Genomic DNA, 13,597 nt, shown 5'->3' on the forward strand with positions numbered 1-13,597 from the left:
ATCAAACTTGCTCATATTACATAGGTACGTTCAGTTTTCCTAGAGCCTTGAAGCTTTTTGATTTTGTTTTCCTAAAGTTTTTCAAAAGGAGCCCATTTAGCATCTAATTGCTTGTGGCTTCCACATTGTTCTTACAGTCTAATGTCTTCTCAGTTTACAAAGCACTTTTAAAATTAAAGTGGTTAATAACTAGAATTACATTATTTCCTTCAACTAAGTGAACTAATGTCCTGAAACAACTTTTGCTAATGTGCGCTCAGTAACAAAGAACCAACTGTGTACACGTTAATTTGAGGAGCTTTCAAATAATTACCTTCATAGTTGGTTTTTTTCCTCCTCTCTACTGGTGCTGCAATTATCTTTTCAAAGGAATGATTTATTATGTATACACACATGGAGCTCCAAAACCTGCCTTGCTACCCTCAGCATTATGGAATTGTTATAATTTGCTTCATTTATCATAACAAACAATACAGTTATATGCTCTGATGGATCTAGAGCAGCATTTGTCATTTGATTATTGTGCTATAAAGGTTTGATGTAGAACTAGAATTAAATGAAATAATGCCTTGTGGAAATGATACTAAGAGCTCCTACTTCTATGCTGCTTTTCTTTAATACTCAGTCTTTCCCTGAGTAAAAGTACTGAGTACTCTCCCTTCTCCATATTTTGCTGTAAGTGAGTCCTTAAAAAGTTAGATATAAATCTAACTTTCAGAAATAGAATTTGGTTCTGAAAGTACTTGAGGAATCAGTCTGTTGAGCGAAACCTTTTATTAAAAGTAAATATCTCTTTTGACATACTAAAATGACTTACCAGTTTCAGTTTACAAGGATAAAATCAACTTAGTATTATTTTCTACATTTTTTAGCACATATTGTGGGCAATACCACAGTACCTCAGTACGTGCTAAAATGTAATTAAAAGACATCTACGCTTTTATAGTTCGGTGTATGTATAATCCTTCTTCATAGATCATCTCGAAGACTTTTTAATGACTCAGTATTTCACAAATATTGTTGGGGCACTCCTAGCTATAGACTGAAGGTATGTGATGAATGATGGGTAAAATGTTGTTCCTGCCCTTAGAATTTAGTGTAATGAAATCAGGTTGAATCAGCAGGATGCAATTTGCTTTATGCACTCTTCCAACTAGCTGAATTTTAGCTGACTCCGTATGAGCCCGTTAAAGGAAATAGGAAAGAGCTGGCCACATAACTTTCTTTATCATTTTATTATACTCATTGTTCTGCTTTAATAAAATAAATTTATGAAACCAATACATTGAGGCACAAGAATACTCATTACCAAAACTTTCACTGTAGACTCCTTTTAGATAAAAAGTTCCTCAGAGTGCATCTGAAATCACATTTTATTTGGACAAAATAAAAGATAATGTACCTATTTTCAGGGGGCATATCTGTTATTAAATGAAACTCAATAGTCTTGATCAATATTCTGCATAAGGACTTTTTGGTTACAAAGCACTTGTCTGGACTGTAGCTTGAGTTTCAGACCCCTTAATGATTACCAAAAAAATATCGAGTGTGAACTGCAGTACTGTGAACGGGTAAAGGAAGATTGGTCTTTGAATGCTTTGAGAACGTAAGATAAATGAGGACTGGCAAGTTCAGGTGAGACCCTCCAAGAAAGCCTGCCTGGCTGGAGAAAAGAATGTGTCCTGTAGCCTAGTGCCAGATTAAAACAGACACGTAGGATGAGATGAAATGATGGAGAATTTTCAGGCAAAGCTCTTATAATTAATCACGTGCACCATTTGCACGCAATTAATTATGGGCTTTGTGATACGTGCTGGGAAAACAATTACTGGATTTTTACTGCTTTTAACATGATGTTAAAGAAAAGATATTATTCATAACATTTGTTAAAGAACAGTAAGGCAGACTTTATTCAGGTAACTATTGCAAGAGGTATAAGGACTACCGCAGTGGGATTTTGGAGTAGGGGAGAGAGATTGGGCTCAACTCTGAAAATAAGGAAAAGTAAAAATGTATCACCAAGGAGTGGGGGTGAAGGTATGGTATCAGTGGACGAAAAATTGCTAAGAGGACATATCAGGAGCAAGGGGGGATTCTGGCTAAACCGGCCTAGGAGGGTATTCTTGCTGAAGGCAGATCAGGGTGACCTGAATAGATATTACCTAGGGCTTGGTGGAAGATGAGGAACCCAATAAGATATCCAGCATGGGGGATTCGAGCTAAATTAACTTAATATGATTCTAGCTAAAATTGGACAATGAAGAGACAAATACAGAAACATGCATGAAGTCAGACCCTAGTTGAGAAGAGGGTTCAGAGGAGTCTGACTAGAGTTTGATCAAGGAGAGCATCTTTGTCAGTGCTACACTGAAAGGTCATTAGGGCAACCTCTTGGATACTTGAAAGAAAATTGATTTGTGGCTTAGACTAGAGTCATTATTTTACAGGTATTGTCAAAGGTGTACTTAATGGAAATATAACTTTTTCCCCCAGACAGCTAATAATTAAATGAATTTACTGTCATTTTACTGATATTAGTATTTCTTGTATCCTGTGCTTGTTTTCTGCATTTGTTTCTTCTTTTGGGGGGATTTGCCAAATAAAATCCAGAATACCTAGTTGAATTTGAATTTCAGATAAACAATAAATACTTTTTTTTTTTGAGATGGAGTCTCAAAAAACTGCTGGAGCACAGTGGTGCAATCTTGGCTCATTGCAACCTCAGCCTCTTGGGTTCAAGTGATCCTTCCACCTCAGTTTCCCAAGTAGCTGGGACTACAGGTATGTGCCACCACGCCCAGCTAATTTTTGTATTTTTAGTAGAGATGGGATTTCACCATGTTGGCCAGGATGATCTCTATCTCTTGACCTCATGATCCGTCCACCTTGGCCTCCCGGCCAATAAATACTTTTTAAAGTAAGTATATCCCAAATTATTTATTTGAAATTCAAATTTCGCTGATACCTTGTATTTTTATCTGGTTAACCTGTATTTTGAGGTTATGTTCTAACAGATCCTTTAGTGAGGGTCACTAAAGTGTATGCTTTGTGTGTCTGAAAATATCTTTATTTTGCACTCATTTTATAATGAGACTATTAGTGTGTACAATTCCAGGTTGACAGTTGTTTTCTAATAGTGCTTGACTACATTATACCAATGTCTTCTGACTTCTGTGTTTTGACGCCTCTTCCTTTGTAGATGTCTTTCTCTCCTTTGAGATAATTTCCTAATTCCTTATCTTCTGTAGTTTTATCATGATGTGTCTATATTTAGATTTATCTTTATTTTACTCAGAGTGTAATGTCAATCTGAAAACTCATGTCTTTCTTCAAATTTGAAAAGTGTTCACCTATTACGCCTTCAAATATCACCTTCTACCATACTTTTCTGCTGAAACTCTCATTAAACAAAAGTTGGAGTCTGTTTTTCATGGCTCTTAAAATATTTTTGTCCTTTTATTCTCCTTTTTGCTGCATTTTGAATGGTTATCTCAGTTCTGTTTTCCAGTTTTCCAGTTTCTGCTTTACTATGCCATCTAGGCTTTATCCCATTTGTTACATTTTTAATTTTAAGACATGTTTTTCATTTCTAAGGTTTCTAATAAATTATTGTTATGGCTACCTGTTCTTGTTTCATATTCTTTAAGTATTCATTTAAGTTTTAAGGCGTGGTAAAAATCTTTAAAGAATCTTTATGAGGCCATTTCATTAAATATTCTTATCTAGACAATATTTATATTCAAATCATTGGTGTCAATTAGTTTCTTAGCAAACAAGCATTAAAATCTTTAACTGGGTTTATAAGCTCACTTTGAATCAGAAGTTTATTTTCATCCTTCCCACCCTTTTCCTTTTTCTGTCTGTCAATTTTATGGAAATTTCCACTTGGATTCTGAGGCCTGTTGGTCTAGAGCTTGATTGTAATGGTAGCTTCTGACCCATGGAACTTTTCTTATGATATTGTTTGTATAAGAATGTGATAATTTTCCCTTTTCTAATATTAGTAAATTTACTTTTTGTTCATGATTGCCTTACACAACTTTTTAATCTATTTATTTATATATTTTGCTAACTTTTATTGAATAGCTATTTAGTGGAGCCATCACATTAAGTGCATTGGATACAACCTTGTGAGATAAGTGGTGATGTGTGTGTGTCTGTGTGTGGATGTGTGTGTAGGCCTCTCTTTTCCAGAGGTAATCACTCCCCTTTTAACTTCAGATCAATTTTATCTTATGAACTTGCAAATCATCCAGTACATGTTTTCTTTAGTGTCTGGCTTCCTTCATGCAATAGTATATGGCCAGTACAATTTTAATATTCAGAGTTCTGGCTCATTAAAGTAAAACTATCCATTGATGTTTTTATTTAAATACTTTTTCCCCTCTTCCATCTTGTTCTTCTCTGACTTCTTTGCTTAGGTGCCATTCCCCAAAGTTATAGCTTTGTCTCTAAAGTTCCCTTCAGTTGCATTATCATAAGTGAGTTGCTATGTTTATTTATTTCTAGTAGGTTTTTGGGAATAAATTAGAGGGTGATGTGAGCATAAAGATGAAACTTAGATGAGATTGGGCGCATTCAGGGTGGTATGGCTATAGACACAAACATTTCTATACACCAGTACTAGACAAACAGAGAGCCAAATCATGAGTGAACTCCCATTCTCAATTGCTACAAAGAGAATAAAATACCTAGGAGTACAACTTACAAGGGATGTGAAGGACCTCTTCAAGGAGAACTATAAACCACTGCTGAGGGAGTTAAGAGAGGACACAAACAAGTAGAAAAACATTCCACGCTCATGGATAGGAAGAATCAATATCATGAAAATGGCCATACTGCCCTATCTATAAAAGTAATTTATAGATTCAGTACTATCCCCATCAAGCTACCATTAACTTTCTTCACAGAGTTTGAAAAAACTACTTTAAATTTCATATGGAACCAAAAAAGAGCCTGTATAGCCAAGACAATTCTAAGCAAAAAAGAACAAAGCTGGAGGCATCACAGTACCTGACTTTAAACTACACTACAAGGCTACAGTAACCAAAACAGCTTGGTACTGGTACCAAAACAACATATAGATCAATGGACAGAATAGAGGCCTCAGAAAGTACACCACACATCTACAACCAACTGATCTTTGCCAAACCTGATAAAAACAAGCAATGGGGAAAGAATTCCCTATTTAATAAATGCTGTTGAGAAAACTGGCTAGCCATATGCAGAAAACTGAAACTGGACCCCTTTCTTACACCTTATACAAAAATTAACTCAAGATTGATTAAAGACTTAAATTAAGACCTAAAACCATAAAAACTCTAGAAGAAAACCTAGGCAATACCATTCAGGACATAGACATGGGCAAAGACTTCATGACTAAAACACCAAAAGCAATGGCAACAAAAGCTAAAATTCACAGATGGGATCTGATTAAACTAAAGAGCTTCTGCACAGCAGAAGAAGCTATCATCACTGTGAAAAGGCAGCCTACAGAATGGGAGAGAAGTTTTGCAATCTATCCATCTGACAAAGGGCTAATATCCAGAATCTTAAAAAACTTAAACAAATTTACAAGAAAAAAACAACCCCATCAAAAAGTGGGCAAACGATATGAACAGACACTTCTCAAAAGAGGACATTCATGCAGCCAACAAACATGAAAAAAGCTCATCATCACTGGTTATTAGAGAAAGGCAAATCAAAACCACAATGAGATACTATCTCATGCCAGTTAGAATGGCAATCATTAAAAAGTCAGGAAACAGCAGATGCAGGAGAGGATGTGGGGAAATAGGAATGCTTTAACATTGTTGGTGGAAGTGTAAATTATTTCAACCATTGTGTAAGACAGTGTGGTGATTCCTCAAGGATCTAGAACCAGAAATTCCATTTGACCCTGCAATCCCATTACTGGGTATATACCCAAAGGATTATAAATCATTCTACTGTAATGACACATGTGCATGTATGTTTATTGTGGCATTGTTCCAAATGCTCATCAATCATAGACTGGATAAAAGAAACATGGCACATATATACCATGGAATACTATGCAGCCATAAAAAAGGATGCATTTATGTCCTTTGCAGGAACATGGATGAAGCTGGAAACCATCATTCTCAGCAAACTAACAACAGGGACAGAAAACCAAATACCATATGTTCTCACTCATAAGTGGGAGTTGAACAATGAGATCATATGGACATAGGGAGGGGAACATCACACACCGGGGCCTGTCAGGGGTGGGTGACTTGAGGAGGTATAGCATTTGGAAAAATACCTAATGTACATGATGGGTTGATGGGTGCAGCAAACTACCATGGCATGTGTATACCTATGTAATAAACCTACATGTTCTGTACATGTATTTCAGAACTTAAAAGTATACTAATATAATAAAAGATGAAACTTAGAATCTATTATTCTTGGTATATGGTTTGAAAATAATAGTAGAAAACCAACAGGTAAGAACTAAGACTGTGGTCAACCGGACTTGACAATTCAGTTCTTCAAAACACTTAGAAATGTTTAATGTTCGTTTTGTTTAGCCTACCAGAGGTTAATTATAATTTTCTATTGTATTTTCATTTAATCTCAGAAACTGTCATGTACTTAGTATGATGTCAAATGATGTTTTGCAATAGTCAATGGCTCAGAGGGAACTGATAGATAATTGACTGTTTTGAAAGTGTTAACTGTCCTGGACGTCCTCTTAGAACTACTGCTGCACTTTCTAGTTGAAATATGCACAGTATTTTCAGTAAGAATTTAAACAGTTTTTGATCTGGACCTGAGCATCCTATTTTGGCATTTGCAATCAAATTGGGACCCATTCCTGTGCATTTTAGAATTATATTTCTGGTGTGTCCTCTTACTATGCTGGGATAGGATTCAAAAAGGAAATGTCTGTTTATTTTATTCACTCTTCCTCAGGAAAGACAGTGGTGAAGTGAGTCATTAGCACATTGTATTTTTCAGTAGCTCTTTGACCTTAATCGCTGTGGCTATAAAATGAATGGGAAGATGCCTACAGTATTATGAGTGATGAAGAAAGCCCGTGATGGATTCATGTTACTGTGAATATTTCAAGAAGTTAATGTAGTGTCTGTAGACTACAGTCATGAGTCCAAGACCAACGGAGTAAGTGTGTATTACTGGCAGCATCTTCCATGTGTAGCACACATGTATCAAGAAATAAATACAAGCTGTTCTCTGGGCTCTTACAATTCCTTTACCGTGTTACCCCGAAGACAGAAGAATTGGAAGGAAAGGAGTTGCTCCCATAGTGGTTTGACTTTTGTCAGTGAGTTCAGTGATTGAATCTATCCTCTTGTGGATGATCGTTTTAAAATCATGGGACAGTGTCAGGGACATGGATAGTCTTTAGCAGCAGTGGGGCCTAGGTAGAATCAAATATAATCATGAAGAGACTCATACAATAGTTTTTGAAGCTGGCCCCAGAGAGCAACATTTCACAAACTGTTTCCAGAGACCACCAGTTCAGAGGGATGTTAATAGACTGCGTGTTAAAAAGGGTCCCACAGCCAAATGTGCAGAAAAACAAGTTAAACACAGAAAAATGAGATTTTGCCAAAGGACTCCTCAGGTTTTAGATACACTTGTGTATAGAATAGGCAGTATTTCTCAAACATATTTGTCTGCAGAACCCCTCTTTTAGCAGAGGTCTTACATAGTCTGTGTTTTGTATAAAATACCTTGGGTAAAACTGCTCTAGAACATTGGTTTTCAAGTATTTTTTTGTTCAGTTATCTCCTAGAATAATTTTGAAAAAGTTATGTGTTCACGTATCTTTAAGCTGACATCTACATTTTAATTAAAAAATCAAGTGGATACAATAGGTTAATTTCTGGCACATTTATATTGTATGTGTATATTAAATATTTTCATCAAAACTTTGGAGCTGCAGAGTTGGTTCATACTATTGATAAAGTCTCTGCCATTTAACCTCATTGGTAAAGCCACATCTCCTGATGAAACAAATCAGACTCGTTACTTTTCCTATGACTCGATCCTCGGATTGATATATTTGTAAATTGGTCATTTATTCTGTGCCTGTGAAAATTTTACTTTTCAAGACATTGTACTTAGAAAGCCTAGAAAGATTCTGGATGGGCAAGAGGTATGCCTTGACTTGGTCCCCTGAGGAAAGGGGAAGACAGGAAAGGAAGATTGGCAAATATATTCTTAGGCAGATCACTTCAAAAAGCAACATCTGAAGGCTGAAGATCTGTAGATTAGTTCCCTTAAAAGCATCCCAGCCTGTGTGTACCCTATAGAATACCTTCATACTCCTTCATTGGTATGTGTACCCAGTGCAAGTTGTACTTGGGAAGTTTAAGAAATATATACGTTGTCTTAAAGAGTGAACTCTTCTTCCTGAAGTAAGTGATCCTTATTAAATAATTTAATAGTCTGTCTGGGGTAAGTGTTTGTGTCAAGGTATTTTTCTGCTTTCAAGTGGAAGTCATACTGCTAATATAATTCTATCATGGAATTTCTATTCACTAGCGAAAGTTGAACCCATGTAGATGAATCTCCAGAAAGCTTCATATTTTTACGTGGTGTAAAGATCCTCATGTCCTGTTCTTACCTTGTCCTGACTCCTGTTGGACATGCCTCATTTCCTGTATAAACTTGTGTCACTAAAAAGACAGTAAATTCTTACTCACTCTGTTAAACATACGTACTTTCCTGTAGGAGAATAGATGCATAAAAATATATTTGTTTCCCATAAGGGCGCTTGTGCTATTCATAATCTATTATGCACCAAATGTCATACTTTATTTATTTCCTGGCATTTTCAGCCCTGGAAACTGGCAGATTGTTTTGAAGTTGGAGAATATTTAAACTACAAGTAACCTTGGGGATTATATTGTTCAGCCCCTCTGTGTTACAGGAGAGGACACTGAGATCAAGAGAAACTCAGAGACCTGCCCTAGGTAACATAACATAAACCCTAGTTGGACCAAAAGCTAGGTCTTAGTGGAATATTCCTCCTATTACTTTCCCCAGTCCTCTTCATCCTTTTTAGGAATATGGCCTTGGACAAAATTATCTCTATAACATGGAATAATTATTCCTGTACTGCTCACCATCGAGAATTGTTGTGAAGTTTCAATGAGATACGGTATGCTATACAAATATAAAGGATCGTGATGAGGAAGAAGAAAGATGAAGGCCCTCAGTTCATTGTCAGTTTATTGTATCCTTCCTCTGTACTGAAATACTTAGGCTGTTTTATGTTGGCTTGTTCATAGGGAGTCTCTTGTTACGCATGTAGGCGTGATTACTCTGTATTTTTCTATACCTGGTTAATAGATGTCAGGTATAGAAAAATTATTTCTGTTGTATTAGGTTGAACCATAGGACATTGCCAATATTTGACCATTTTAGAAGAAGAGCAGTTTTAGAAGAAAAGCAGTTTTGTATTCTTGAACTTCATCTGTGGCCTGAAATACGTGGTAGGCTATACAGGCAGAGATACTTGTAACTGTTTTAAGTAAGTAGAAAAGTATGTAAAGCTTCTGCATGTTAGCTGTAGCTTCATGGATTTTGCCTACTCTAGAGGAGCACCTGGGTCTGTATGAACTTCTTTCCTTGTTGCTGTTTCTAGAAACTTCTAGACTGCCTGCCTGAACACAAAACCTCAGATGGGGATAGGGAATGGGTGACTGGCTGTATGTGGGTGCCAAGCCCCTTCAGCCATTTATTTTGGCCTTCATTCTTTAACTCAGTAAGTTGTGCTATGTGCAGTAGTTGTTTATACACATCTTCAAAGGCAGACTTCCACAGTCTTCCAGAGAAATTTGGTGATCTGTAGAGGGAGAACAAGGAATAAATGCATGTGTTTTTCAAACTAAATAATTAAAATACTTTTGATTTAGTCATAATCCATTAAGGAAGGTTTGTTGACCCTTTAAGATATGAGACTCAGCCAGACAGTGGCTCACACACTTTGGGAGGCCGAGTACTTTGGGAGGCCAAGATGGGAAGATCACTTGAGGTCAGGAGTTCAAGACCAGCCTGGCCAACATGGTGAACCCCGTCTCTACTAAAAAAAGAAAAAGTTAGCTGAGAATGCTGGCACGTGCTGGTAATCCCAGCTACTCCGGAGGCTGAGGCAGGAGAATCACTTGAACCCAGGAGGTGGAGATTGAAATGACCTGAGATCATGCTACTGCACTCCATCCTGCACGAAAGAGTAAGACTCCATCCCAAATAAATTAATAGATTAAAATAAAATATGAGACTCCTGAAATGCTATGTTATTTAATGTTATTCAAAAATAGGTTATTTGTAAAATGACAAATATTATATTCTATTAAAAAAAGAAGATAGCTTTAGGCAATGAAGTCTAAATAGAATTGGCTTACCATCCACCCACCATGTTTTATACAGTTGTTAAGTCTAAATAAAATTATGGTTCACCATTCACCCATCATATGCCATACATTTGTTAAACTTTGGCCTGATAATGTCTTCACTTGAAATGTTCTTCTCTCATCCAGATACAGTGCGTTCAGTTCAACTAATGCTTTGTTCTTAACGTGTTTGCAAGTCTCCGATATCCTTCAGTTTAATTTAGAAAGCTTGTGACTCCCTGTCTAAAAAAGTCACTTAGACAGTTGCTCCTGTTTCTTATTAGAAAGATATTAATTTATTAATTTGTGAAGTCCTACATTAAAATTATGGGGGATAAGTTTTTGTTGGCTGAGAAGGGGCACAAAGAACCTTCTGAGGTGATGGAAATGTTCTTAATCACGATCTGGGTGGTGGTTATACCACATGGGGATATGCAAAAATTCACCTAGTTGTATAGTTAAGATTGATATACTCTGTTGTATATAAATTAAATCTAATCTCTAATTTGTAGTAGTTCAGGAAATATTAAAAACAAACAAACAGATGAACCAAGGCAGTTGAAGGAAACAGTTTTTCTAGAAGCTGTGAGAATGTGTCACAAAGGAAGGCCCATGCTTCCTGGGTTCCTCGGGCCAAAATTAGGGGAAGTGGTGGTCCCAGTGCTGGTGGCATAAGCTGATTAAAACAGTTTTAACAGGAAGAGTCTTACATGAATCCTCTTCTTTGTGGATTTTTCTGTTTCTTCCTGTCTATACCCATTAGGTTTGCTCGGTCTTTTTTTTTTTTTTTTTTTTTTTTAAGTCTGAATTCCTGGCCTCCATTCCCATGGCATCCTGGTCAAAGCAGTGAGCAAGCAGTATGGAGAGTCAAAGGGGCATTGGAAGAGGGTACTAGGCATTGGTTGTAAATCAGTTATTTATGAGTCTGGGGGGAATCCTCTATCTTAGCCTGGCAGCCAGCCACAAGGCTGAGATGATGCTGTTATAGGGAAAATTCTGGGTCCTCGATCTTATCATGGAATGTGTAGTAGTGCAGCCAGTGAATAGGAGTACAGGCCATTCAGGGGAAGAGGAATACTAATAATCATACCCTAGTGAGGATGTGAGAGGAAACAGAAGAGTGGAAATTTTGTCCAGCATTCTTGACCACAACTGGCTGGTTACCCGAACTTGAGGTTTTACTTGGGACATATAATAGGGCTTCACTTGTACCATGTAAGCTCCAACTGGACTTGGCACTCTTCCTGGTCCTTCATGGTGGTTTTCTTAAAAAGAATGAGTTATGGGGGAATATTTTCAATGACATGCTGTACATAAATGTGCATTACAGAGCAACACACACGTCAATAAAGAATGAGATGGTCAGGTGCTACACTGTGTGCCATGCCAGATGTCATCTAGCTGTACCAGTTTCCAGCTATGTGCACGTTGGAACACCATAGAATTTATACAACAAATATGCATTAACTTATCATTTCAATGTCATGGAAGGTATCATATTTTGTCACTGAAACTAACTTAAACATTGCCTGTTCTGAGTAAAATATGTGCATATAGATCATGATGTCTACTTAGAATATGAAATATTCATGTTCAAATAATGTTAATATTTGCTTAAATAATGATTGAGAGCTATATTTTCTTTTAATGTGATGATCCTGATAATAATGTTTTGCTACTATTGTATCCAACTTTAATTTAGAAAGTTAACATTTTGGGACCCTCAATAAAAATTTGTAGAAGAATTAATGATTGAAGGAAGTAAATATTATTTGAAATGGAAGTGCTAATAGTCAGTTTGTTAACTATTAAGCTTCACAGGCTACACTGAATAAAATACAAATGACTGCCAATTTTTCATGTTTAACTTATCACATTCTTTTTTGATTTTCAATTAATTACCTTTCCAAGTGACTATATAATCTTTCTTTGTAAAATACCTCATTTTTATCCCTCCTCTTTCAAATCACTTTGATTTTCGCCTGGATCTCCATATGCAGGGTATCTTAAGCATCTCTTTCTAGCAATGATTTCCTCTTTCACTCTATTTCTGAATCTTCTGCTGCTGCTGGGTATTTCTACTTGGGTATCCCAATGTGACCTTGAACTATAAAACTGAACTCTTCATTCACCTGCCCCTCTTTCTTCCTTAGAACTCCTTCCGCAAAAGCAGCAGTGATTTTTTTTCCCTTTTTTATCGGATTCGAAGCCTCCCAGACATCCTTGACTCCCTTCTCTTACTTTCTCATGGTGTGTAGTCCAATCAAGTGCCATGCATTGTCAATTAAAAAGAAAAAAGCAGATGGAGAAGATTTGTCCATTCCTTACCTTCCTGATTGTTCTCACTATCACCAGCCTGGCTGTTACCAACCTCATACTTGCATAACTCCTTCAAGTGATCAGACCTTTTTTATTTTTATTTTTTTATTGATTGGTTGATTTTTTTTTTTTTTTTTTTTTTTTTTTTGAGATGGAGTCTTGCTCTGTTCCCCAGGCTGGAGTGCAGTGGCACAATCTCGGCTTACTGCAACCTCTGCCTCCCAAGTTCAAGTGATTCTCCTCCCGCAGCCTCCTGAGTAGCTGGGATTACAGGCGGGCACCACCACACTGATTAATTTTGTATTTTAATAGAGACAGGGTTTCACCATGTTGCCCAGGTTGGTCGCAAACTCTGAGCTCAGGCAATCCGCCCAACTCGGCCTTCAAAGTGCTCGGGTTACAAGCGTGAGCCACCCTGCCTGGCCCAAGTGATCAGACTTTTAATCTTTTCTCACCAAGCCATGTGTTGGCCAGGTGAATCTTCCTAGAGTCTACCTTTGACTCCGCCTTTCTCCTGAGCCAGAAACCATTAGTATAGCTCCCTATTCTCAATGAAACTGAATCCAGATGCAGCCTGGCTTTTACCAGCTCTGTTTCCAGCTATTTACCTTCCTGAATCTTCTTTTCCAGCCAGTGGTTTGAGTCATCATTTCCTGAGCCTCCTTCCATGGGCCACACTCTGTGCTCAAGCTCCAGTGTTTCCCACACAAGTCATTCCTTCCCTTCCTCGCCCATCCATCCCGCTCCTGCCTAGACATCAGTACTCTAAAGTCTTACCTCCTCCTCAGTGCCACAGTCTGCCCCACCTCCAGCTTCCTTCTGTGGCTTTTACTGACTGTATAGGCAATTTCATAATTCAACATCTAACAGTTTATGACAGTTCTTCCTTGTGA

At 37.2% G+C, this 13,597-nt stretch overlaps 1 protein-coding gene across 15 annotated transcripts in view; it reads left to right on the plus strand.

Annotated features, from left to right (window-relative positions):
• Positions 1–13,597, plus strand: part of LTBP1 (latent transforming growth factor beta binding protein 1) — a 458,896-nt gene that overhangs the window by 290,816 nt on the left and 154,483 nt on the right. The gene's annotated exons all lie outside the window — the stretch shown is intronic.

Source organism: Aotus nancymaae, unplaced genomic scaffold (genome assembly GCF_030222135.1).
Source record: "Aotus nancymaae isolate 86718 unplaced genomic scaffold, 86718_ANA_hifiasm-v0.15.2.pri h1tg000057l, whole genome shotgun sequence".
Taxonomy (NCBI): domain Eukaryota; kingdom Metazoa; phylum Chordata; class Mammalia; order Primates; family Aotidae; genus Aotus; species Aotus nancymaae.